General features: G+C 41.0%; 1 protein-coding gene across 6 annotated transcripts in view; it reads right to left on the reverse strand.

Annotated features, from left to right (window-relative positions):
• Positions 1-26720, reverse strand: part of TANK (TRAF family member associated NFKB activator) — a 1995915-nt gene that overhangs the window by 533385 nt on the left and 1435810 nt on the right. The gene's annotated exons all lie outside the window — the stretch shown is intronic.

A 26720-nucleotide genomic window follows, 5' to 3' on the forward strand; every position in this document is an offset into this window, starting at 1 on the left:
TACTTAGGAATTATCTTGGACCCTACTCTTTCAGTGGATAAGCCTACTGACACATTATTACTGTTAACAATACACTCATTACCTAAACTTTGCTACAGAATCTCTACAGCTCATGACTTAGCTAAAAATGTGCTTATCCCTAAAATCAAACAGGGGCTCCCTCTTCTAACCTTACATTCTAGCTCAAACACTTGGGCTTCAGGCCAGTTATTTTACATTAAGAAGGTTCGTGGTCTGCACTCTTGTGGGAGAAGAGGCTGGACTCTGCCCTTCTGAGCTGGGAATTTCTGGTTAAAGGTTTATAGTGCCTGAATATTTGAACTGTATCTTACTGAAATTGGTACACCTTGTTTGCTGTAGCATAGACTAGATCCAGGCCTGCTGAATCTAGCTTTGTTTATATGCTTGTTGTTTGTTTGCTTATTTCCCTGGAATGCTAATTCCACCTAATACGCGGCTTCTCAGCGCTTCTGTGGATCACTAGTGATATCTGCATTGCTTACTGTACTTATTTCCTTGTTTCACTTGAAAGAAAGTTACTGTTTGTCGTTTTTGCATTTAAGTTACCTGTAACACATTGCACTTAAGTTACCTGGCACTTGCTCACTAAAGCAATTATATAAGTCAGCACTAAAAATTAAAAGCACTACACCCTCACTCCCCACTGGCCCTTGTTTTCAATTATAAAGGAATTCCCAATATTATTCTAGCATGTCCAAAGGTCAGTTGTCAATCTCCTCTCCGGTCCAGCTGGTGAATCTGGGAATCTTGAGGCAATGTTACAACTGCCTCATGTACACAGACAACCCTCTCCTCCTCCCAACAAATTCCAACACATGTGAGAGATGCAACCATATAGCCAAACTGGAGGCTAAGCTCTCTCAACTCAGTACTGGCATAACCAGTCAGGAGGAGAAGGAAACCACACTCACTACAATTCCAGTCTCACATAGACCTACCACGACAGCAAACCAAACAAATAATCACACAAAAACATACTCGGAGGCTCTAAATAAAGATCTGCCTAAGCAGCAGAGACCTCCAAAGCAGACACCCAAGCAACCGCTACCCCAAAACAAAACATGTGCAACACATATCTCACAAAGCCAGTGTGCCAAACAGTCACAGCCCTTAAGACTAAACAACACACCTGATACACTTGTAATAGGTGACTCTATCGTCAGGCACATTGACATCCCGCTCACCAGGCTGAACAAGGAGAGGGTCATGGTGAGCAGCCTGTCGGGTGCTAGGATCTGCCACATAACACAAGCACTCAGGTCACTCCAATGCAAGTACAAATATGACTCAGTCATTGTCCATGCTGGTGTAAATGACCTGAGACGTACCTCCCTGAACTACATGAAAAGAGACATAGAGAAGCTCTCTGAGCAAGTAGCCCAGGTCGGTATGACCCTGACCTTGAGTAGCATCTTACCCTCACCAAGAATGATGCCACAATATGAAGACAAGATGATCAATTTCAACAATTGGCTTAAGTACTGGTGTCATTCAAAGGGGATCCAATGCCTGTCAGCTTGGGATGATATGCTCGACAAGCCATGATGCTTCGCTAGGAACGGCTTGCACCTGTCACCTCTGGGCTTTCGGATATTGGCAAAGGCTCTTGCTACCCCCATAGTGCCTTTTTTAGGCAAGGCTCAAAAGACAAACCCACCTCCGTAGGTATCACAAGGGATAAGAAACTAAGAGTAATGCTACTCAACGCCAGAAGTCTAAACCTCAAGATGCACGCACTCAAAACTCTCCTTAGCATGGAGAACATCGATATCTGTGCAGTAACAGAAACCTGGTTCAGGGCTCCTGAGAGCACCCCAGCACTACCAGGTTATACCTCATACCATGCTTTTCTGCCCCAAAACTTGGACCGAACCACAAAAGGAGGGGGAGTATCGATATTCATCAAAGATACCCACACCTCCAGGTTGGTGGCAAAGCATGAAGCATCAGAGACTATCCATGTGCAAATAACAGTAGGTAAAACTGCCTTCCAGTTTATAGCCTGCTACAGACCACCCTCCCAAACCCAGGAACACCACTCGGCCTTCCTGAGAACACTGGAAAATATGAAGGTCTCTCCAAACACCATTATATTGGGCGACTTCAACTACCCAAACATAGACTGGGAGCATTACTCTAGCTCCAACACCCTAGCCCAAAGGTTCCTAGAATTTATAAACTTAAATGCTATGGAACAACTTGTTACCACTCCCACAAGAGGGGAAAACATACTGGACCTGATCATCACCAACATGGGGACTCTATGCTCCAGACCAGAAGTGTATCCCTCACTGGTAAGATCAGACCATAAACTAATCTCACTGGATATTCACATCCCAACCCCAGCCCTTGGCCCAGAAAACCACAGTGAAAAACTTCTCTAAAGCAAATTTCACACTCCTCAAAACCGAGGTAGAATCATTCAAAGCCCCCGGCCCGGGCCTGTGGAAAATATGGCCCAGACTGCAGAATCCTTTATAAACGCATTCTATGAACACCTTCAGGAATGCATGGATCATGCGATCCCAAATAAAACCAAGACCCAATCCTCCAAAGGCAGACGCCCTGTCTGGTGGACCCCAGCCATAAACAAACTATACAACAGAAGGAGGAAGCTACTAAATGATAGAGCAAAATCCCAAAAAGGGAAGGCATCACTGATCAGTATTAGCAAAAAACTACGGGCACTCATAAAATTGTCTAAGGCCAGCTTCAGAGAAAAATTGCACAGGACACTAAGGATAATCACAAGGCTTTCTTTAGTTATGTTAGGAACCTGGGTGGTAATTCCCAGATATGCTCAGAATTAGTCCAAAATGACAAAAATACACCAAACCCACAGACATTGCCAACATCCTAGCTGACAGGTTCAGCAAACTCCCCCCACCAAAAGGGCAAATATCTATCCCAGCAGAGTGCTGCCCCTGACATCTCAGATGCTCAGGTAAGAGCCGCCTCTCCAAAGCAAAAACACAGCATCAATGGGACCAGACGGTGTCCCGGCTGCGCCCTACATGAACACCAAGAAGAGCTAAACCCAAACATAAAACTACTGTTCAATCTCAGCCTTACTACAGGATATGTGCCCAAAGAGTGGCATACAGCAACAGTGGTCCCTCTCCATAAAGGTGGTGCCTCAACGGATCCTGGAAACTATCACCCCATAAGCCTGACTAGCTTGGTCTGCAAAGCTATGGAAAGGATCATCATGGACCTCATAAATAAAGATATTGGGGACCTACAGACACTGCATCCTACCCAGTTCAGCTTTGTTAAGGGCAGATCCTGCCTCTTAAACCTGGTTGATTTCTTTGAAACAGTCACCAAGGCCATTGACGAGGGGAAGCTGGTCCACACAGCCTACCTGGACCAAGCAAAAGCCTTCGATACAATACCCCACTCGGGCATTATAGATAAGCTCACCAGCTTAAATATAAACCCCTATGTCACTAGATGGATTGCAAACTGGCTCAAGGACAGAACCCACATGTTTAGAATTGCTGGAGCCATGTCAGACTCCAAACCAGTTACAAGTGGTGTCCCACAAGGCTCAGTCCTGGGACCTCTCTTGTTCAGTATATATTTCTCGGAGGTACAGGCCAACATGGAAGGACTGTGGCTGACCAAGTTCGCAGATGACTGCAAACTGGGCGCCATAATCGACTCTCCAGCCGACACAAGCATCCTCCAAAAGGGCCTCATAGAAACAGACAACCGGTGCCAGAGCCATGGCCTCAAGCTAAATGTCAAAAAGTGTATAGTCATCCCTTTGGCAAAACAAAGTGCCCACAAATTACCACATAGGTGGTAATCCATTAAGTACAGAAGAAGTAATTAGGGACCTGGGGACCCAAGTTGATAGCAATCTCTCATTTGACAACCACGTGGCCAAAGTGGTTAGAAAAACATTTTATATAGCCCACCTAATCATGAAGGGATTCACATCTAGATCAGGGGAGGTCATCGTGCCTCTTTACTCATCCCTCATCAGGCCCATAATTGAGTACAGTGCCCCTTTTGGGATGTACCTTACCAGACACCTGCAGCAACTGGAAAGACCCCAAAAGTACCTCACCAAGAGGAACAAAGGGCTCAAACAGATGCCATATGCTGCCTGGTTAAAGAAACTCCAGCTCTACTCAGTGGCATACCGCCTGTTCAGAGGCAATCTGTGCCTGATGTATAAAGCCATATCCAACCCGGAATTAATGGACATGCTGCATCTCAGAAAATCCAAATCCCATTGATCTACGCGCTCGAGAGACTTGAACCTCAGCACTGAAATAAATAGGGCATGCTGGAGGGACAGATTCATAACCCAGAGGCTCCCTTCACTCTGGAATAAAATCCCAGTCCAGGTTAGGCAGAGTCCCTCATTGACTCTCTTCAAGAGGAATCTTGATGAGTGGATGGGAGATCGTAGGTTTACCCCAGGTATCACTTCTGTGTCACTGTTAGACAGAGGCACAGTATACTAACCTCGAAAAAGGGCATAGCAAAATAAATTTAAAATGGGTGGCGAAAGCCAAACACATTCTGGCTAGGCTTATAAATGCCCTAGGGCAGATAGCCTAGTATGAACCTATGAACCTATGAACATGTAAAATAAAAGCTACTAAAAACAAAATCTGCAGATTTATTCTTTTTGCAGAACCCAGAACTTATCACTGCCAAATTCTCCATCAGTATAACTGGCTACCTGCAAATGACACATTTCTACTCAGCCATCAAATTTAGAATCAGTTAAAATGCAACACTGTCCTCTCCTAAAAACAAAATTACATATCAGGCAGCCTAACTACACACTTAAGAGACAGCCAAGAAGATAGTATTACTCTAATTAAGCCTCATATGAAAACCTCCTTAGGAGAAACAGCTATTCTCTACACAAGGCCAGCTGATTGGAATTGACTTCCTGCAGAGGTGAGGCAGCAAAATATACTTTTACATAGAAGTAAACAGAAAGTACACACCTGTCTAAGTAAACTTACTACAACAGCAGATGCTTGAATTATCACTGACACAGTAGCCTTAACGATATGGATTATATCCTGCCTAGGATATAACAACCGGCCAGCTTTCAGAGCAACTTCCACTCACCCACATAATTATCAGCTCAAGCAGAGCTGGAGAAAATCAGCAGTCTGGGAGCCAAACCTTTCAGCGCTTTCATGCCAAATTAAAGGGGGAGGCTAGAGCCCTGAAAGAGGTCAGTGCTAGGTATCTAAAAATCAACATCCTCACCATGGCAACAAAAATGATACAATGATGGTGATGGAGGGAGGGAACAGCTACAAACACAATGATCATTCGAATACCTATTGTTATAGTAAGTCTATCTACACAGCTGTACTGTGTTCAGCATATTCATAACTGCTGCAGTGGCCTCGCTATATATGGGTAAGGAAGGATGAGGTTCTGAACCTGGAAAAGTAGCGATTTGTAAAACTGTGTATAAAATATCAACATGATGCCTCTAGCAAACTTCTAGAGTTCAACACTTTCCATCAGCCACTGAAAAAAACAAGGCCCTCAGAGTGTGCTTTGACCCTACCTGGGATTGACTTATTACGGTGGGAAAAGCAAAAGGAAACAGAACAGACAACTATGTAGAAGGTATCCATTTTGACACTGATTTTCCTTATTTCTAACCTACAAAACAAATGAATAACTAGTCAGAATTTGTGAAGGTTTTAGTTTTGTGAAGATAATATCCATGTTGTCTGCAGACATCCAGAGGAAGAACACTATATTCTCCCTCATTGCATGTTCTGGAATGAAGACACAGAGATAGATAATTTGGTTCAATGTAAACTCAGATACCATTTTTGGCCTATATGAATGATTCCTTTTCAGGGAAACCCTATATTAGACGAAAATGAGGTAAGGTTGACCCACTATAATAGCTTGTAATTCAGAGCAAACAGTAACACAATATTCAATAGAAACCTCAAATCAGCCAGAACACCTTCTTTAAATGGAAAAAAAGATATATTTTTTCTTTAAAAAAAAGTAAAATCCCAAGAATGAGACAATTGTTTTACAGGTGGACAGAACTCACTTTCAAAAATATTTTGACATGAGACTGCACTGAAAAGATTCATGGGCAAACATGCTGAAATGTCAAATAAATAAGTGCCAAGTAAGGAGCAAAATGGGATAGGATTGTAAATCACAAAAATACTGTAACACCAGATACACTAGCCCTGAATGGGTGCTGGTTATGTTGTTGCACCAACTATAAAACTTTTCCATTTGCTAATATATGATTTTCTAGCAGCATGCTTTGTTTTCTCCATTAATACCTACTGGATGTCCTCAGGAAAAAAATGCCTAAAAGTTATTAAAACCCAGGCACGCAATTGTTGTTGTTTGGGGTCAGAATGTAACAAACACCTTAATCTTGTGTGAGTAAATCCAGTCTGTAAGGAAGCTTGTGGTAATTGCCCCTGGCCATTTTCAAAATAAGTTAAAACCACTGCTGGTTGGATCAGAAGGGAGACACCACAATTATCTTTGGGAAAGCATTCTGAATCTTCATAAGTACCTGGGAAATCAGTGGATATGGTGGAAAAGCACACGGGAACATTCCTGCCCAAAGCAACGAAAAGGCAACTGTCTTCCAGGCCTTTTCACATGGAGTCCTGGACATAGTTTTTCCAGATGACTATTTAGAGAGGAGGCAAAAAAGATTGATTTGAGGTGTTCTCCGTGGATGGATCAAATCTTTGAAATCATCACTTTCTATTCAAATTCATTTAAAATTATTGGTATAAGTGTTGGCAATGGAAGCACCCCAGACATCTGATTATAAACTTGACTTACAAATACAAACACTGCTTGTCAGAACAGTTTCAAGCAACTCACATAAGGTTTCATTTGTTCTCCCAGTTAATAATAATTCACTTGCCAAACAAGTGCCCATTTGTAGTTCTGATCATGTTTTTTAGGGTTATTCAAGTATTAGTGAAGAGCTCTAGGGGGGAGATTTCAATCACGTTTAGAAATCACTGAATATGAATGGATTTTACAGCTACAAGCCGATCGTGAACAAGGCATAAATATAGCTGTTAGTTTGAAACTACTTCTGAAGCAGAAACAAAGTAAGCTTAAATGAATTTTAACCGAAAGTGATGATTTTAACATATTAATGTTTTATTCTTTAATGTTTTACTCTCTGATTTTAGTAATAATATTTTGTATTTTCCTAGTATGTGCCTTTAAATGTTATACTCTATTAGATTAAATCTGTGTTTTGATCTCCCTTGGTTACAGAACTATTTTTTTCATTCCTCAGAAATTATTAGGATTTGTTACAAATGGAATTTCCAGAATCTTTGGCTATCCCTCCAGTTCTGTCTGCCTCGGAAAATATTTTTGTTACAGCCTGCAGTCACCCTTGCTGTCCCTAAACAAGCAGACAGATTATGTAAAGTTTGTCTGTCTTTAAATTTTTATACACTAATTCCAGACCTGATTGTCATAGTGAATCCAGCTGCTGTTAAACATGTTGCTAATACCGGTCCCGTTCCTGATAAGGATGGGAAGACTTATGATAAATTTGAGAAACGTTTATGCTTCTGCAACTTCAGTTTTTAGAACTCTCAGCTGTTAGGCTAACATGTTGAAGTTTATCCTGGCTAGTTGTGAATGCATGAGGTACATTGTGGCATTGGTTTCTTCCTCATAGTAATTTTTTTTTCCATTTTCCAAGTTGCTACTCAGGGCTTGAACTGTGCACGCCTATGACTCTGCAGATGTCACTTTCAGGGATGCTGCTTCTAGGAATGTTTTGAGGAGGCTTGTCTGGCTGCATTTTCAGAACCTCATAAAACAATGCAAAATCAGGATCAATGAAAATGGCAAACCAAGTCAACAGCTGTCTGTTGTCTCACTGAAAAAAAAAAAGATTCATTCTGGAAATAGTCTCAAAGAAAGACAATCCTTCAGAAGGACTATCAGATACCACAATCTCCTCAGTATCTGAACCAGGAACCTGAGGAGAGAATAGTACATCTGTCCCTTCATTTTCCCATAGGTTCAGTCGCTTCAATCTCCTAAGAGAAAGAGGAATTATTTTTTATCTTACCAGAAATAGTCTTAAAAAAGGTGTCAACAACCTACACAAGACCATGAGCTATGTCTAATAACTTTCTCCAGTCCAGAGTAACTGAAACATGAGACAACATATGTTTAGTTTTCTCAAACCAAAAACTGTAGACGGAATGAAGGAGCAAACACAATTTTTGTACTTTTGTTCAAATTTATTCTTCATGAACTCTTTCAGAAAGAAGTTAACCTCTCAAAACACACCTCTTATACGTTACATCACACATCACATGACTTTCATGATACTTTAAATTAAAGGTATAAAATCATACCAGAGAAATAAAAAACTGTCTTGTTTTCCAAACAGCTTAAAATGTCAGGACATTTAAAGCTGTTTGGAAAACCAGACATTTTTTATTTTTATGGTATTATTTTATACCTTTAATTGAAAGTATCATGAAAGTGATGTGATGTGTGATGTAACTTATAAGAGGTGTGTTTTGAGAGGTTAACTTTTTTTCTGAAGAAGTTCATGAAGAATACATTTGAATGAAAGTACTAAAAGAATTGTGTTCGCTCCTTCAATCCATCTACAGCTTTTGGTTTGAGTTTCATTTTCCAGTTTGTTGTGTGCTTATAAGTTTTTATGTTTAGTTTTTCTGTTTCGTTCTTACATTAATTTATGAAGAAAAAGATGCAGAATCGTCAGTAAAAACCTCCCTAGGTATAGGCACAGCATTCTGATTAAACAGAGGCGCATTCTTTGCCCCTCTGCCCAGGACCAACAAGAGCAGCTCACTCTTGTCCCTAAGATCACTCCAACAGCTGCAGAGGACATGTCTAACCCTCAGTCCATGGTGGCTGAAAGAACTATACCAGTGGGATCTGGAAAAAGATGAGTGGTCTGAGGAACCAGGTTTGGCCCACAACAGAGTCACCCACCTACAGCTGAGGCAAACTACCAACCTGTACTAGGTGGCAAATGCTGCTTAACAATCGTTTTCTTTCTGTCACTAAAACACGGTACAACTGAAGAGCTGGTACACTGTTCCATGGTCAAGCCAAAATGGTGCTCGATTCCCAGGGAAGCTGTACAGCAATAGTTGGCAAAAACAGGTAAGAAGCTAAACAGTAACACTCCCCCCTCCCAAAAAAAAAAAATAAAAATAATAATAACAACACAGTAAAAAGCACTAAGCACTAAGCCTCAATAAAAACAGTTTCTCCATTGTACAAAAGTAGTTTTAAACAACTTTTTACCACTGAAGTAATAAAGTGATACTGCCACTTAAAAGTATATAAAAGTCACTAGATAGTCAAGAAAGACACTTTTTCCTAGCTTGAAAGTTGACCTTTTACAGAAAAAGGAAGTTTTATATGAAAAATGTAAAGTAGAAGTTTTCCCCCAAAGTGAACTTTTCTATCCAGCAACAGAACAGCGTTAGCTGACCTTTGATCCGCAAGAGTCAACAAACGACTCTGCTCTCTTCAACTTCAGTAAAGCCCTGAATTACCTGGCACCCAAATATCACTTTTAGTCAGCTCAGCTCACACTGACTAATGGTTTTAGTGTATGGAAGGTGCCCTGAAGCTTTGGAAGCTGACCAGCTTTTATATCCTGTACAGGATATAACCCGTACAGCTTAGGCTACTGCAGCAGTGGTCATAATGATGAACATTCATAGAAGCCATGAATCCTAAAATCCTATGAAATTCTTTTGCAGAAGTACTGGACTGAGTGGAATGACTCAGGAATTGAACTATAAATGTATCTTCTTTATCCTGAGTAGGAAAGCTCTTTGAATGGAAGTATCCAGGAGAAACCCCAGAATTACCTTTCTATGGAATGGGATAAAACAAGATTTCTGAATGTTCTGCTAGAAACATAGTCTGATAGATCTCTTACCAAAATGACACATTCCTGATACTTCAAAATAGACTCTGCAAGGATAGGTAATTGTCTAAATAAGGGAAAAAAGTGAAAACCTTGAAATTTGCAGTAGTCTATTACTGAAGTCAGACACTTTGTGGATAGCCTTGGAAAACAGGATAACCCAAAAGCTGATACAGATAAAGTGTAATCCAGAAACACAAAACTGTGGGTATAAGAATTTGATGACTGATGTCTTTTAAAACTAAGGTTACTAAAATCTGAATGAAGAAGTAAAAGTTAACAGGTTGCAAAGGGATAGGATTGTGAAATTTTAAATTTCTACAAACAAGTTGAGAAATAAAAAAGATCCACGACTGGTCTCCATGAAGTTTCTTTCTTTGAGACCAGAAAAATCCTAGAAAAAAATATTTTCCTTGCAAAACAGAGAGGGACAGGTTCCATTAGCTTTAGAACCAGAAGATGCAGAAAGAATGAGGTAATAAAGAAGTCTGATCTGTACGATGATGAGGGCATCCATAAAAAGGAAGTAGGGACTCCCACAGCCATCAGAACCATTAATGGACTACTGCCAAAGACAGAAATGGAGATTCAGAAAGAAGAATTATGGACTGCTGCGGGGGGGGGGTTGCGTATAGTCAATTGGACTTGTAAAACTGTGCTCTTAAACATCTGCTTGCCTGAAGAATGCTGAGTATGCTTAAGCTGCTTTTTATAAGACAATATGGAAATATAGATTCAGAAGAAAGGAAACACTCTAAGACACTTTATTTAGCGCTTTTGTTGGCATTCACCTCACGACTTCTTCAGAATACAATCTAAAAGATAAACACTCCATTAAATACTTGACCTAATATACCACATGTTGACAACTAAAAACTTCATAGGCTAATAGCACAATCAATCAAATCCTAAACAATGTGCATAAAATTATACTAAAATGAACCAGAACTGAGGCAGGCAACAAATAGAAGTTCTCTGTTATATACTATATTCCCCAAATTAATTGTGACCAGTATAGCTATTTCTAACAAATGTATTTGTAACAAACTTCACACATGAAATTCAGACAAGTTTTAAAAAACAAGAAATAGATAACAAATCATTTAAGCCAAGTTTTTGTGTGGCATTACATCCGAGCTGCCATAGCAGCTCCTTGTATTCAAGGAAAAGGTCAGTCAGCCCTCCCCTACTGCCATCTTTTTGTACTTGTTCTAAAACTGAAATCTTAAAGTGATGTTGTGGAAACTCAATAATGTGCTTGGCCAGGGCGTTGTTTAAATTACCCTTCCTCATATCGTATAAGTTCTGGTAAATACGTTTGTTCAAACTGTTTATCGTTTTCTCAATATAAAAATGTTCACATGACTGACACATAGCAAAATATAAACTAAACACCTACTAAAACAGTTGAATATTTGTTTCAGGTGAACATTATCATATCCCCTTATGTGAATGTTGTTGGTTTCAATAATAAATGAACACTGCGGACAACATCCACATCTACTCATTTGTCCTTTTACCACATCTGATCTATTCCTTCCCAACAAGTTCTTAATATAGGAATCTCTCTTATATACCACACATGGCTTTTCCCCTATTTTAGATTTACAATTAATGTCAGTTGTTAAAATGGTCCAATATTTTATAGTACATCCCTAATGTTGTAAAAAGTACAGTTGTGTACACTTACCATAAATGTAGATGATCGAGTGTATTCACTGTTGCAGTCATCACATTTGGGTTATCTGCCTGCAGGTAGCCCACAGCCGGCCTGAATACCAGAGTCTTGGATTCCGGCGTCGGATGCTGTCTCTTTTTCCATGACATCAGGTCATCAGGGGTATAAAACATGCAGCCCACGCCATTACATTAGTTTTTCTTGCCCCAGATGTCAGATGCCGCCACAAAGAGAAGCAATTATATGTTATGGCACACCTCCATCAAAAAGGAAATGCACCAGAAAGGTTAAAATACACCAAACAAGAAGGAAAGGTAGAGCCGAGAGAAGTCAGGGGGCTGGAGGGAGGATAACCAGGACTGCAACAGTGAATACACTCGAACATCTACATTTATGGTAAGTGTACACAACTGTACTATGTTCTTTGTGTTTCACTGTTGCAGTCATCACATTTGGGTTGATTCCCAAAGCTAAGGAAGGGAGGAGGAAGTTAGAGAGCATTAGGGCAAGCTATTAAGCCCTGCAAGACTGCAGTGGCAAAACCAGCTCTGGATTTAGAAAAATAGGCATGTGGTAATGCTTGGTGAAGGTATGTACGGAGCTCCAGGAAGCAGCTTCTAGGATATCCCTGGTAGGGACTCCTCTGAGAAAGGCTGTAGAGGTAGATGCAGCCCTGGTGGAATGTGATCTTATCCCCTGTAGGGTAGGTTTTCCATGGTGCTTGCAGCAGAAATGAATGCAATGGTCTGCCCATTTAGAAATGGTTTGCTTTGAAATGGCCTTCCCCTCTGCCCCTGCAGCAAAGCCAATTAGCAGCTGTTCAGATTTTCTGAGAGGCTTAGTCCTCTCCAAATAAAATCTAAGTTGTCTGTGCATGTCCAAAGAGTGCAGTATTCATTCTCCTTTGTTTTGTGGATTAGGGAAAAAGTAGGCAAATGAATGGACTGATTTAGGGCCACACTAGACACCACCATGGGCATAAAGTAAGGACTGGTCCTGAGGGAAACCCTGTCTTCATGGAAGATAATGAATTCAGACACTCTTCTTGCTGAAGTGATGGCTAGAAGGAAGGCTGTTTTCCAAGAAAGGAATTTCAACTCTGCAGTTGCAGCTGGCTCAAAGGGTGGGAGAGTGAGCTTTTCCAATACAAAGTTAAGGTCCCAGGCTGGAATAGGGGCTCTCCTGGGGGGGGGGGTCTTATATTTTTGGCCCCTCTAAGGAATTGTTTTAGCAGGGGGTGAGAGAGGAAGGGTGGCTCAGTATTATAATGTGCTGAAATGGCAGGGGCATGAATTTTAATTGTCGAGAAGGATAGGCCTTTGTAGAGCATTTCTGTTAAGTACTGAAGAATATGTGGTAAGCTGGGCACCGTTGTGCCCATCCCCTGAGTCTGGCTCCAGGAACTGCATATTTTCCACTTTTCAGCACAGGAGTTTCTAGTACTAGGCCTCCTTGATCCAGAATGACATCTAGCACCTGCTTACTGAGGGATGCTATTGGAGAGCTCAAGGAATTAGCCAGGCTGCAAAGTTCAGGGTTTGAAGCTGAGGGTGCAGAATCTGGCCTGCCTGCTGGGACGGCAGGGAAGGGGTCTGAGGCAGGTGCCATGGTTCCAGCAGTGTCATACTATGCAGGAGGAGGAGGTACTAGTGCTGGCGTGGCCTGTCTGGTGCAATCAGTATTGTCCTTGGCTTGTCCTGTTTGATCTTTTGCAGAACCTTCGAGAGGAGAGGCAGAGGGGTAAAGGCATAAACCGAGAGGCTTTCCCAGGTAAAGGACAGGGCATCCACTTTCCAAGCTTGACTGTGGGAAGTCCTTGTGCAAAATTTGTCCAATTGGTAGTTCTGAGGGGAGGCAAACAGGTCTATCTCTGGAGTCCCCCATTTGTTCCTCAAGAGGTTGAATATTTTTGATTCCAGTTTCCATTCGTGTGGGTACATGAGATTTCTGCTTAGGTCATCTGCCAGTGAATTTAGCTTGCTTGGCAGGAATTGAGCTTGGAGGTGCACTTGGTAGCTCAAGGCTGTGTTCCACAGAGCCATGGCTAGTCTGCAGACAGGGTATGAGTGGGTTCCCCCCCTGCTTGTTTATGTACCACATAACTGTGGTGTTGTCTGTCTTTACCAGTGATTGTCCTGGAAGAATGTGGTCTTTGAAGGCTGTCAGGGAATTCTGTACAGCTAACATTACTTTTTGGTTGATATGCCGGTGCATCTGTCTCGGGTTCCATTTGCCCTGAATGCACTGCCCTGCCATGTGAGCCCCCCCCCTGCATAGTCTGATGTGTCTGTTGTTAGAGTTTGGGCGGTAGAGGGTACAGTGAAAGGGAGCCCCTTGTTGTGGTAGCAGGCCTCTGCCCATCAACGGAACTCTGTCTTTATACAAGGAATGATAGGAATCATTGATTCCAGGTCCTGAGAATGTTGACACCATAGGCTTTTTAGATACCACTGCAGTTTCCTCATATGCAGTCTTGCATATGGAATTAGCAGAATGCAAGTGGCCATGAACCCCAGGGCTTGCAGAATTTTCCTTGCAGATAGCTGGGTCTTTGTGGCCAGTAGTTTGAAGTAGGTTGTCAAATAAACTTGTTTCTCTGGAGTGAGGAAAGCCATCTGTGAAGTTGTGTTCAAGCTTGCTCCCAGGAATACAATCTATTGGCAGGGCACTAGGTGAGATTTCTTTTCATTTATGGTGTACCCCAGTGAGGTTAGAAGTTTCTTTACGAATGCCAGATGTTTTAATAGCAAGTCCTGGCCTTCTGCCTGAATCAGACAATCGTCCAAGTATGGGTATACTTGAATATTTCTCTGCCTGCAAAATGCAATGGCTGGAGCTAGACACTTTATGAATACCCTTGGCGCAGTAGATAAGCCAAAGGGAAGTGCAGAGAACTGATAGTGCATGGACCCTGCCCTGAAGCGTAGGTATTTCCTGCAAGATTCCCTTATTGGAATGTGCAGGTAAACTTCCTTTAAGTCTAAGGTTGCCAACCAGGCATCTTTGCCTAGCATAGGAAGCAGCTGTTGACGTGCTAGCATTTTGAATTTTGGCATTACCAGAAAGGTGCTTAGAATAGAGAGGTCCAGTGTAGGATGCCAGGAGCTGTCTTTTCTGGGTATCAAGAAAAGTCTTGAATAAAAACCTTGTCATCTTTGTTCTGCTGGGGCAGGTTGAATAGCCCTGATACTTAGAAGAGAGATAAACTGCTGTTGTGCCTCCGCCCACTGATTTGGGGGTAGGTATGGCCATCCGTTTGGGGTCGGTAGGGTGTGGAAGTGGATGTATCCTTGGGAAACTATATTCAAAACCCATTTGTCCTGGGTAATGAGTTCCCAGTTTTTTGCATGCAGGGCGAGTTTTCCTCCTAAGGGGGCAAGCAGTTGAGCAGGGCTTCGAATGGTTAAGGTTAGGTCATTGTGCCATTTTTCCGAAGGGGGGGTGGGCTTACTACTCCCTGCTTTGGAAGTGGGAGCCTCCAACTGCTTAGGCTTGTACTTAGCCTGAGACTGTAACCTAGGTGGTCTGCTGTTCCTGGGTTTGGACTGAGAAGGCCTGGAAGAGACTGGAAAGGACCAATTCTTTAAAAGCCAATGTCTACTAAATCTGTGAGGCTGTACTTGTAGGAAATCTTTAACAGTTTGCATAGATTTAGCTTTTTCCTCCATCTTTTTGAGGACTTCTTCTGCTTTGTTGCCAAACAGGTGGTCTTGGTTTTAGTGAGCATCCAGTAATTTAGCTTTAACATGATCTGGCAAGTTTTGTTCCTTAAGCCAAGCATGCCTTCTACGTACAGACCCAGTGACAGCAACCCTGCAAGATGCTTCTAAAGAGTCAAAACCACATTGCAAAGCATGTTTACCAACTTGTTCTGCAGAATGCATTAAATCCTGTAATTCTTTGTGTTCAGCACAGTCAGGAATCAACATAATTTTCTGTTTAAGTAGTCCCATAATATGCTGCTGGAACTTTAGCATATGAAACTGGCAATTTAAAGCCCTAACGGCCAGAGTAGCAAAAGTGTATACCTTCTTAACCCATCTGTCCAAGGCTCTAGAATCTCGATCAGAAGGGGTGGGATTTTTGGCAGCAGTAGCTTTAATGCCTTTTGGTCCTTGGGAAATGGTCTCTGGATTCGCAGTAGGATTCTTGAAGAGGAACTTGTGAGAGTCAGGTACTCTGTAATACCTGTCAGGTTTTCTGGGATCTGGAGACAAAGTGTCTGGGGAAAGGCTAGATTCCAAAAAAGCATCATCTACAATGTCCAGAGCAGGAGGGATAGCTAAAGGCCTGTGTTGTGGAAGGAGTAAGAATTCCCTGAGCCTCTTTTTGGAATCAGAGTAATCCTAGCTTTCCCAGCAGAAATGCTCCCTAAGAGTGTGCAAGATTTCACCAAAAGAAACATTTTCTGGAGGGGAGGCAGAGGGAATGGAATCCTCTGCATCAGAATCGTCATAGGTAGATAAGGGCAAATCCTGGTAATCAGAAGAAACAGAAATATCAGATTCCTGATCAGAAGGAAAATCAGTTCTAGGTCTCTTAGAGAGGGGGAAGGCTGGCTTCCCCTAATTAAGGTAATAAGGTCTTCAGCCATTCTAAGCATTTGTTTTTTAGGCATATGGGCCTGAGCATGTGGTTTGGACGTCGGTTTTCTAGGCATGGTGCGAGTTTTAGGCCGGGATGAAGAAGATGGCGTCGGTTTAAAATGCAAGTCTGTAGGCCTGGATACACCCTCAGAAGCTGGTGCCTGCACACAGGCTTCAGACCCATCCAAGGTAGAGGAATCCACAGGTTCCATAGTCGAAGAAGCATCTCGTGGCATACCGGACTCCAAATGGGTCTCAGTAGAGGTCTGCAAATCTGAAGTAGCGGATATCAGGGGTTGCAAAAGCGCCTCACTGAGTACCGGTGGACTGGCGACTAGCTTAACGGAAGCGTTGTCTGCAGTTTTGGACCTATGCAGTCTGTCTCTGTCTTTATCCTTACGTTTTTTCTGAAGATCAGTAGTCGGATGGCTTAAGAAGCCATTTTGGAGTACGGATACCAAGTACCAAAATAATTTGCTGCAAAGATAGCCCGACAACGAATAGTTTGGGGGTTGAACAAGGCACAAAACCAACAGCGAGGGACGTTGTGGTCTGGGCCTAAGCAAGGAATGCAGTACAAATGAAAATCTTTATGAGGTATTTGCTTTCCACAGGTAAGACAATTGTTAACTTTTACTGATATCGGTTAGATCAAGAAAAAGGATCCCCAACGGGATACTTGGCTTTTTTGAAGACTTTGGTTCTGAAACTCGAAAACAATAATTTCAGGAGTCGGCCGACAGGCACTTGTGAACTGCTTCTGCTTCGGGCATCGCACAGCAAGAAAGACTGATGTAATGGCATTGACTGCATGTTTTACACCCCTGATGACCTGACACCATGGAAGAAGAGACAGCACCCAACGCAAGAATCCAAGACTCTGGTATTCAGGCCAGCTGAGGGCTACCTGCAGGCAGATAACCCAAATGTGATGACTGCAACAGTGAAACACAAAGAACATCAGGGGGTTGAAAGTTAACACCATGGCATCTGAAAAGAGTCTGGTTCCTCTTCCCTGAGTGTCCGTTGTAATGGTGTAATCCCCTAATGAGCTTAGGTCTTGTGTGACTCCTAACAGTGGAGAAAAATGTCCAGTTAATCTTTTCTCTCTCACATCATCTAAAATTGGGTCTAAAAAGGGACCATGGTACCCCCGTCTGGTAAGCATCGTCCTTAATTTGTCCATCTCATCAATAAAGGTAGTATATTCACTTACCATTCTAGCCAATCTAACCCCCCTGTCCCTTTACCCATGATTTTTTCTGATGTGTGGGGTGGCAATTATCAAAGTGTAATAAAGTGTTTGAATAAGTAGGTTTCCTAAACAGGGTTGAAATACATTTGTGATTAGTGTTGTCTTTTTGTATAGAGATGTCTAAGAAATGTATAACTTCTGAATTAACTTCCATAGTAAGCTTTATGAACCCAGTACTTAAATTCAAAAAGTCAAAAAACTGGTCCAATTGTTCACGTGTACCATCCCAGAATATCAACAGGTCGTCCAGATACCTACCGTAAAATCTACAGTGTTGGAATAATGCACTTTTGAATACCATGTTAATTTCCCACTGTGTAAGGACAATGTTCGCAAATAGGGGGGCACATGCCGCCTCCATTGCAATTCCCACTTTCTGCTTGAATCATTGAATCTCAAATGTGTTGAAGTTGTTATGAAGAATTAACTCCATTAATGTCCTATACATAAGTACCCTTTAATGACTGTGTGAGGTGTTAGTACACAGGTAATCATAAAACATAATGATACCCTTGTCGGGGGGGGGGGATAACTGTGAACAGATCTTTGATGTCCATGGTTATGAGCATGAGGTTATCCGAGTACAAATTACCTTTTTTTTTTTTTGTAACAATCCCAGGAATCCTTTAACACGTGTGAATGTTGGTCTAACACATGTTTTATGTATTTTCAGGATGCCGAAAATGGTAGGGGTGCGAGGATATTTTTGTGTAAGAAAATCATGTTCACTATTGGTGATTTGGTTGTAAAATAATAGGTCATTCAGGCAAATATGAATGTTCCTGCACGAAATATTGAATTCATTTACCGATGCCTCAACATAAGAATCACTATAAAGATGTGTCAGCATTTTGTTAATGTAAGCGTGTTGGTTCATAATAACTAATCCCCCACCCTTGTCAGGTTTCATCGCCCTAATGGAGCTTCTGTTGACAATTTCATTAAGTAGTTCTACTTCAGCTACGGAAAGATTTTGTATACGTCCATCTTTTTTAGTGTGGTGTAACTTTCTGATCTGCTCCATACATAAATTTTTAAATACATGTAGTGTGGGGTGCAAGGGTGGGTTGAATAAACTACTTTTTTTACACCCAGTTGTAATCCTGTCATTACTGTCATTTTCAAAATATAATCTGAAATTAAATTTTCTTACATACAATTTCAATTCGAGTAGTAAGCTTTCTACTTTATTTTTTTGCTCAAATAGTTTTATTAATTTTTTCCAAATAAAATAATAATAAACGTTTACATTTCAAGCCGGAATAAATTATAATGAATTATTTACAAAATGTACAAATGGCCTCAAACCAAGTATGAAAAATGAATTATTTACAAAATGTACAAATGGCCTCAAACCAAGTATGAAAAAAGGAAAAACAATCTGAAATACACAAAGAGAGTTACACATTGTTAGAATAGGTTGTTTTACTTCTTCTCCACTTTAAGTAGGTAAACTTGTGTCTGTTTTAAGTGTCTCAATAAGGGAGAGAACGGTCTCCCAAGGATTATTAATCAATTTCTTAGGAAAGATTCTCATTTCCTTGACTCATATTTCCAACATTGCTACATCTTTTAATAGGGTTAGAAAATCGTCAAAGGCTTTAATGGAGGAGGAGTTCCATTTTCTTGTGATGCATTGCTTAGTAACTGCCAGTATAGTCCAAAGAAGCTAAAGGTCATTGTTTTTCATAACAATAGTTTCATTTATATTCAGAAGAATTAATGACTTTGACAAAATAAAAGAATCTGTAAAAATGGCTTGTAGAAATTCACCAATATCTTCCCAAAATTTCTTAATGTGAGTACATTCATACATAATATGAGACCAATCAGCCTTACATTTTGAAGAACATCTCCAACATGTTATGTCATTAGAATTGTTGAATCTGGCAATTTTGTTGGGTGTATAGAAAGCTCTATGCAGTAACTTCCATGAAAAAATTTTCCAAACTTATATATTGGAGGTCAATTTAATAGAATATAAAAGACTAGTTTTATTCTCATTTGTTAACAATAAAGGATGTTCTTTAGTAATAAAATTCCAAAACTTCTGATTAGGATTGGCTTTGTAATTAATAATGATTTTATATAATTCTGAAGTTAAATTTGTCCAATAAAAATCTCTATATATTACTTAATGTAAAAAAATATGAGTTTAGGTATGGATTTAAAGGAAAAGTTGTCTATTGTTCTGCATAAATCATGTGCATAGGGAAGTAGACTGCTAAGAGCTAACCAGTCTGAATTTGATAAATCAAATGTATTAATTAACTGACGTACATCCATGACTATCAAGTTTTTCATACATTGGTACCAGCAAGTAAATTTTTTTGTTTTCCATGTATTAAAAGTATTTATGTGAATGTTATTGAAAAGTTCTTTGTAATTTTAAAGGGAATTAATAACTGTAACCATAATTTAATATCAATATTATTATTTACAAAATTCCTGAAAGTGTTGTAAATATAATTTATATAATTTAGATTTGTGGGTTTAGTAGAATTATATTGCAAATTAATACAGATAATATTCCAGAGTTTATTATTTTGTTCATTTAGTTGTAAGTTTTTTGTTAATTTATTTTCTTTTAGGAATATAGCAGTATGTAAAGTTTTCCATGCAGAAGATAATTTTGGATCAAACCAGTTTATAACCATTTTGAAAATGGAGCTTTCTACTTTAGATTTTCTTTTTGGCACATTTAGGCCTTTCTGAAATAGGTTGGCCCACTGTTCATTAATGTCTACATTTCTAAAATTGTATATCTTGAAGTCACCATGCTCATTGGTGACAATGTTACATATATCACTCGTATCTTCCCTTACCATCTGTTTGTCACTCCCCTCCCCCACCCCCTGTAGGGCCTGACCCTGTTGGGGTAATGGTCCAAAAAATTCCCATTGCTCATTTTCCCCCGATTGCAATATTGTTGTGGCTGATTCTGGAAGTGCTCTGACCTCCTCAGGGGGGCTCCTAAAGGGGCCATTTGTTCACCTGACTCACTTGTGTTCTCATAAATAGCTTCAGCATCAGCCATAGCATAATTGTCAATTTCTCTATCTTGTGCCCTTTGTATATTACTGTTAAGTAAAAGATAGTCTTTACCTCCCTCATAATCAATTTTGTCTCTTTCCAATTTCTTGCCCTTTTTATTTTTTTTATCCCTGCCATGACCTTATTGACATTTACAAACACAGCATTATATTCATTCACTTTTGATTGAAATTACAAATCGTTGTGTAAACATTAATTTATAACATCAATTTTTGCTTTAATAATGTTCATTCTTTTTTCACTGACTCCAATTAATACTTCAGGAGCTCGCAGCCATGTCGGTTAAACATGGCAATCAATTTGTTGTATAAATCTGAACCAAAAACAGTGCCTGTAGGTAACTTCCATGTTCTTAAGCCTTTAGGCGCTTGTTGCCTGCGCACACACTCCCTGAGGTAACAGTTCTCCATCTGTAGCTTACGTAGTTTGAGTACCTCATTTTCAAAAGTTTTTAACTGCTCATCTAATGTTCTGCGGTTTTGTCTGCCATTAGAGTCTATAATTTCGCATTACGACCCATCACTAATCCACTCTGATAAAGAAAAAACAGTTTATGCATCTGGTCTGTTGTAGGCTCCATTGATGTTGCCGCTTCCTTCAAGATTTTGATAAATAGAAGAACTGCTCAGTCGTAGTGATGCGGAAATAGGGCTTCTCTGCCCTGGGGGGATAGAAGATTATTGTGATTCACTCGTACCTTGAAATAAGGTACGACTAGACCCAAAAGTACTGGGAACTGTTGATAAATTCCTCCCCAGTCCCGATAGTTGTTTAGTCAGCACTTCAATCAGTGCTGACAAGCTCCCTATAGATGTTGTCAACACCTGTAAGGGGACTATGTTAGTGGCATCTACAATGGCTTCCTGCTCCATAGCCAGACCTCAAAATTCAAAACACAGTAAAACCAAGAAAGTTGTAGAAGCAAGGAAACACTCTGGTAGATCCACTGAGACACTTTATTGAGCACTTTCGTCGGCATTCGCCTCACAACTTCTTCAGAATACAATCCAGAACTGAGGCAGGCAACAAATAGGAGTTCTCTATTATATACTATATTCCCCAAACTAATTGTGACCAGTGTAGCTATTCCTAACAAATTTATTTGTAACAAACTTCACACATGAAATTCAGACTTAAGTTTTAAAAAGCAAGAAACAGATACCATATCATTTAAGCCAGATTTTTGTGTGGCATTACATCTGAGCTGCCATAGCAGCTCCTTGTATTCAAGGAAAAGGTCAGTGGGCCCTCACTTACTGCCATCTATTTGTACTTGTTCTAAAACTGAAAACTTAAAGTGATGTTGTGGAAACTCAATAATGTGCTTGGCCAGGGCGTTGTGAATAATTTTATACTGGGAAAACGATAAACAGTTTGAACAAACATATTTGCCAGCACACATACAATATGAGAAAGGGCAATTTAAACAATGCCAACACAGAAGACACTCCCCGCACTCCAGCCGAGAATCAAACGGGAGAACCTCTTGCTGTAAGGCAACAACGCTACCGCTGTCACAATTAATTTGGGGAATATAGTATATAATAGAAAACTTCTATTTGTTGCCTGCCTCATTTCTGGTTCAATTTAGTATAATTTCGAAATATAGATTCATTTAACAAACTTGATGAATGAAAGCTGAAAAAAAGGAGTCAACCCCTTGAGTCAGTTTTCTTTACACGTCACTTTTTTTTCAGAAGCTCAGCAACAGATGGTTCAAATGCAACCTCCTTATAAAGGGAAGAATTTCACATTTCAATTTTTACAACTTCAGGCAAATTTATTTAGAGAACATAACTATGCAGATCTTGTCATTACAGACCCAGTAGATGGTGCACTGGAGAAGACATTACCTGTGTAGTAAACATGTAGAGGGGATTTACCCTCAAAAGGAAGAAAAAGTGGCAGCAATGTCCTTAATTTTTTTACCTGGTTCTTTTGAAAATATGAACATACACATTTTACAACTAAGAGCTCCAAAAATAATAGTGACTGATAAATTTGGGAAAGGAATATTTTTATTTATAAGTTTCCAGGAAAGGAATTTTAAATCTGCAGTAGCAGCTGGCTTGAAAGGAGTAAGAGTGAGTTTCTCCAAGACAAAGTTAAGGTCCCAGGCTGGAGTTGGAGCTCTTCTTGGTGGATTTATATTTTTGGCCCCTCTGAGGAATTGCTTGAGCAGTGGGTGAGAGAAGAGGGGAGGCTCTGTGCTATAATGAGCTGAAATGGCTGAGGCATGAATTTTGATGGAGGAAAATGACAAGCCCTTATGAAGCATCTCAGTCAAATATTGTAAAATCTGAGGTAAATTGGGCACTGCTGCGCTCATCCCTTGAGATTGATTCCAGGTACAAACTCTTTTCCATTTTGCAGCATAAGATTTTCTAGTATTAGTCCTCCTAGTCTTTAAAATGATATCCATCACTGATTTACTGAGGGGTGGTAAGAAAGAGATTAGGCAATTAGCCAGGCTGCTAGGTTCAGGGTTTGCAGCTGAGGGTGCAGAATCTGGTTCCCCTACTGAGACAACAGGGAAGGAGTCTGAGGCAGGTGCCATGAGGCCAAGCATGACACACTGCACAAGAGGGGGTACCAGTGTTGGCGTGGCCAGTCTGGTGCAATTAAAATCATTCTTGGCTTGTCCTGTTTGATCTTTAGTAGTACCTTGGACAGCACAGGCAGAGGAGGAAAGGCATAAATTGATAGATTTTTCCAGCTGAAGGATAGAGCATCCAGTTTCCAAGCTAGTTTGTGGGGAGTCCTTGTGCAAAATTTGTCCAATTGATGGTTCTGGGGGGAGGCAAACAGGTCTATATCTGGGCTCCCCCATTTGCTTGTCAACATGTTGAAAATCCTTGGTTCCAGTTTCTACTCGAGTGGGTCCATGAGGTTTTTGCTTAGTCCATCTGCCAGTGTATTTAGTTTTCCTGGCAGGAATTGAGCTTGTAGATTTACTTGGTAGCTCAAGGCTGTGTTCCACGATGCTATGGCTAGTCTGCAGAGGGGGTAAGAGTTTGCACCCCCTGCTTGTTTATGTACCACAGGACCGTGGTGTTGTCCATCTTTACCATGAGTTGTCCTGGAAGAATGTGGTCCTTGAAGGCTGTCAAAGCATTCTGTACAGCTAACATTTCCTTTTGATTTATGTGTAGGTGCATTTGACTTGGGTTCCATTTGCCCTGAATGCACTTCCCTGCCAGGTGAGCCCCCCCATGCATAGTCTGATGCGTCTGTTTTTAAGGTTTGGGCGGCAGGGGGTAGTGTGAATGGTAGTCCTTTGTTTTGGTGGAAGGCCTTTGCCCACCAAAGGAACTCTAGGCGTAGACAAGGTATGACAGGAATCATAGCTTCTAGATCCTGTGAATGTTGACACCATAGGCTTTTGAGATACCATTGCAGTTTCCTCATATGCAGCCATGCATATGGAATTAGAAGAATGCAGGAGGCCATGACCCTCAAAGCCTGCAGTATTTGCCTTGCAGATAACTGGGTTTTTGCGGCCACTTGTTTGAAGTAGGTTGTCAAATAAGTCTGTTTCTCTGGCGTGAGGAAAGCCATCTGGGAAGTTATATTCAAGCTTGCTCCCAGGAATATAATTTGTTGACAGGGTACTAGGTGTGATTTCTTTTCATTTATGGTTTACCCCAGACAAGTCAGTACCCTATGAACAAAGCCCAGATGATTCAAAAGTATGTCCTGGCTTTCTGCCTGAATTAGACAATCGTCCAGGTATGGATATATTTGAATACTTCTTTGCCTGCAGAATGCAATGACTGGAGCTAGGCACTTTGTGAATACCCTGGGTGCAGTAGATAAGCCAAAGGGCAGTGCAGAGAACTGATAGTGCATGTCGTCTGCTTTGAAGCATAGGTATCTTCTGCAAGTCTCCCTGATTGGGATGTGCAGGTATGCTTCTTTTAAGTTTAGTGTTGCCAACCATGCATCTTTGCCTAGCATAGGAAGCAGCTGTTGAAGAGTCAGCATCTTGAATTTTGGAATCACCAGAAAGGTATTTAGAGTAGAAAGGTCCAGGATAGGACGCCATGTATTGCATTTTCTGGGTACCAGAAAAAGTCTTGAATAGAAACCTTGTCCCTTTTCCTCTTCTGGTACCAACTGAATAGCCCCCATGCATAAGAGAGAGAGTACTTGATTTTGGGCCTAGGCCCACTGATTTGGGGTTAGATCTGGCCACCCGCTTGGTGCTGGTAAGGTGTGGAAGTGAAATCTCTATCCTTGAGACACTATATTTAAAACCCATTTGTCCTGGGTAATGAGTTCCCAGTTTTTGACCTGCAGACTGATCTTTCCACCTAAAGGAGCATTCAGTTGAGAAGTGCTTGGAAGTTTTAAAAGCAAGTCATCGAGATAGTTTTCCATAGGGGGGAGTCTTACTCCCTGATTTGGGTGCAGAAACCCCCCACTGCTTAGTCTTGTGTGTCCCCTGAGACTGAAACCTGGGGTTTCAGCTGTGTCTGGGTTTGGCTTGAGAAGACCTGGAAGGGGCTGGAAAGGACCAATTCTTAGAGGGCCAGTGCCTACTAAATCTAGGAGGCTGAACTTGTAAAAAAATCTTTAACAGTTTGCATAAATTTAGCTTCACCTTCCATCTTTTTAAGAACTTCCTCAGTCTTGTTGTCAAACATGCGGTCCTGATTTAAGGGAGCATCCAACAATTTAGCTTTAACATGATCAGGCAAATATTGCTCCTTAAGCCAAGCATGCCTTCTGAGCACAGACCCAGTAACAGCAGCCCTGCAAGAGGCCTCTAATGAATCAAATCCACACTGCAAAGTATGTTTTCCAACCTGTTCAGCAGAATGCATTAAATCCTGTAATTCTTTATTTTCCGCACAGTCAGGAATCAACAACATTTTCTGTTTAAGCAATACAATAACATGTTGCTGATACTTTAACATATGAAACTGGCAGTTTAAAGCCCTAATGGCTAAGGTTGCAGAAATGTAAACCTTCTTACCCCATCTATCCAGGACCCTGGAGTCTCTATCAGAAGGGGTAGGATTTTTAGCAGTAGAAGCCTTAATGCCTTTTGGTCCCTGTGAAATAGTCTCTGGATCTGCAATAGGATTTTTAAAAAGGAACTTGTGTGAATCAGAAACCCTGTAATATCTGTCAGGTTTTCTGTGAGCAGGAGGCAAAGAATCAGGAGCCAAACTAGATTACGAAAAAGCACCAACAATGTCTAGTACAGGAGGTATAGCTAAAGGCCTATGCTGATGCAGGAGTAAGAAATCAGAAAAATCCTGTCTTTCTCAGTGGAAATGCTCCCTTAAGAGTATGTAAGGTTTCACCAAAAGAAAAATCCTCTGGAGGGGAAGCAGAGGTAATAGAGTCCTCTGCATCAGAATCCTCATAAGTAGATAAGGGCAAATCCAGATCATCAGAAAAAACAGAATCCTGTTCAGAAGATTCATAAACAACTTCAGTCCTAGGTATCTTAAAAGGGGGAGGTTGGCTTCCCCTGATTAAAGTTATAAGATCTTCAGCCATTGTTATCATTTGTTTTTTAGGCATAAAGGCCTGAGCATGCGGCCTGGGCGTCATTTTTTTAGGCATGGTTCGAGATTTAGGCCTAAATGAAGAAGGAGGCGTCAGTTTAATATGCAAGTCCATAGGCCTGAATACACCCTAAGAAGCCGGTGCCTGCACAGTTGCTCCGGATCCATCCAAGGTAGAGACATCCGTGGGTTCCATAGCTGAAGCATCTTGCGGCATACCGGACTCCAAATGGGTCTCAGTAGGGGCCTGCGAATCAGAAGTAGCGGGTATCAGGGGCTGCGAAAGCACCTCACTGAGTACCGGCGAAATGGCTTAGGAGAAGCGTCGTCGGCAGTTTTGGACCTCGGCGGCCTGTCTCTGTCTTTATCTTTGTGTTTTTTCAAAATCCCAGTAGTCGGATGGCTAACCAATGGCATTTCTGGATAATTAAACTGAGAACTGGCATATTTAGAGGCAAAAATATACCGATGACGGATAGTGCGCTGATTAAATAAAGCACAAAACTGATAGCAAGGTACATCATGGTAAGGGCCTAGGCAAGGAATATAGTACAAATTAAAATCTTTATGAGGTATTTGCTTTCCACAAGTAATGCAATTATCAACTTTTACTGACATCGGTAAGGAACAAGAAAAAGTTTCCCCATCACGGTACTTAGCTTTA

This window comes from Protopterus annectens, chromosome 6.part0 (genome assembly GCF_019279795.1).
Source record: "Protopterus annectens isolate FY-2018-M chromosome 6.part0, PAN1.0, whole genome shotgun sequence".
NCBI lineage: Eukaryota > Metazoa > Chordata > Ceratodontiformes > Protopteridae > Protopterus > Protopterus annectens.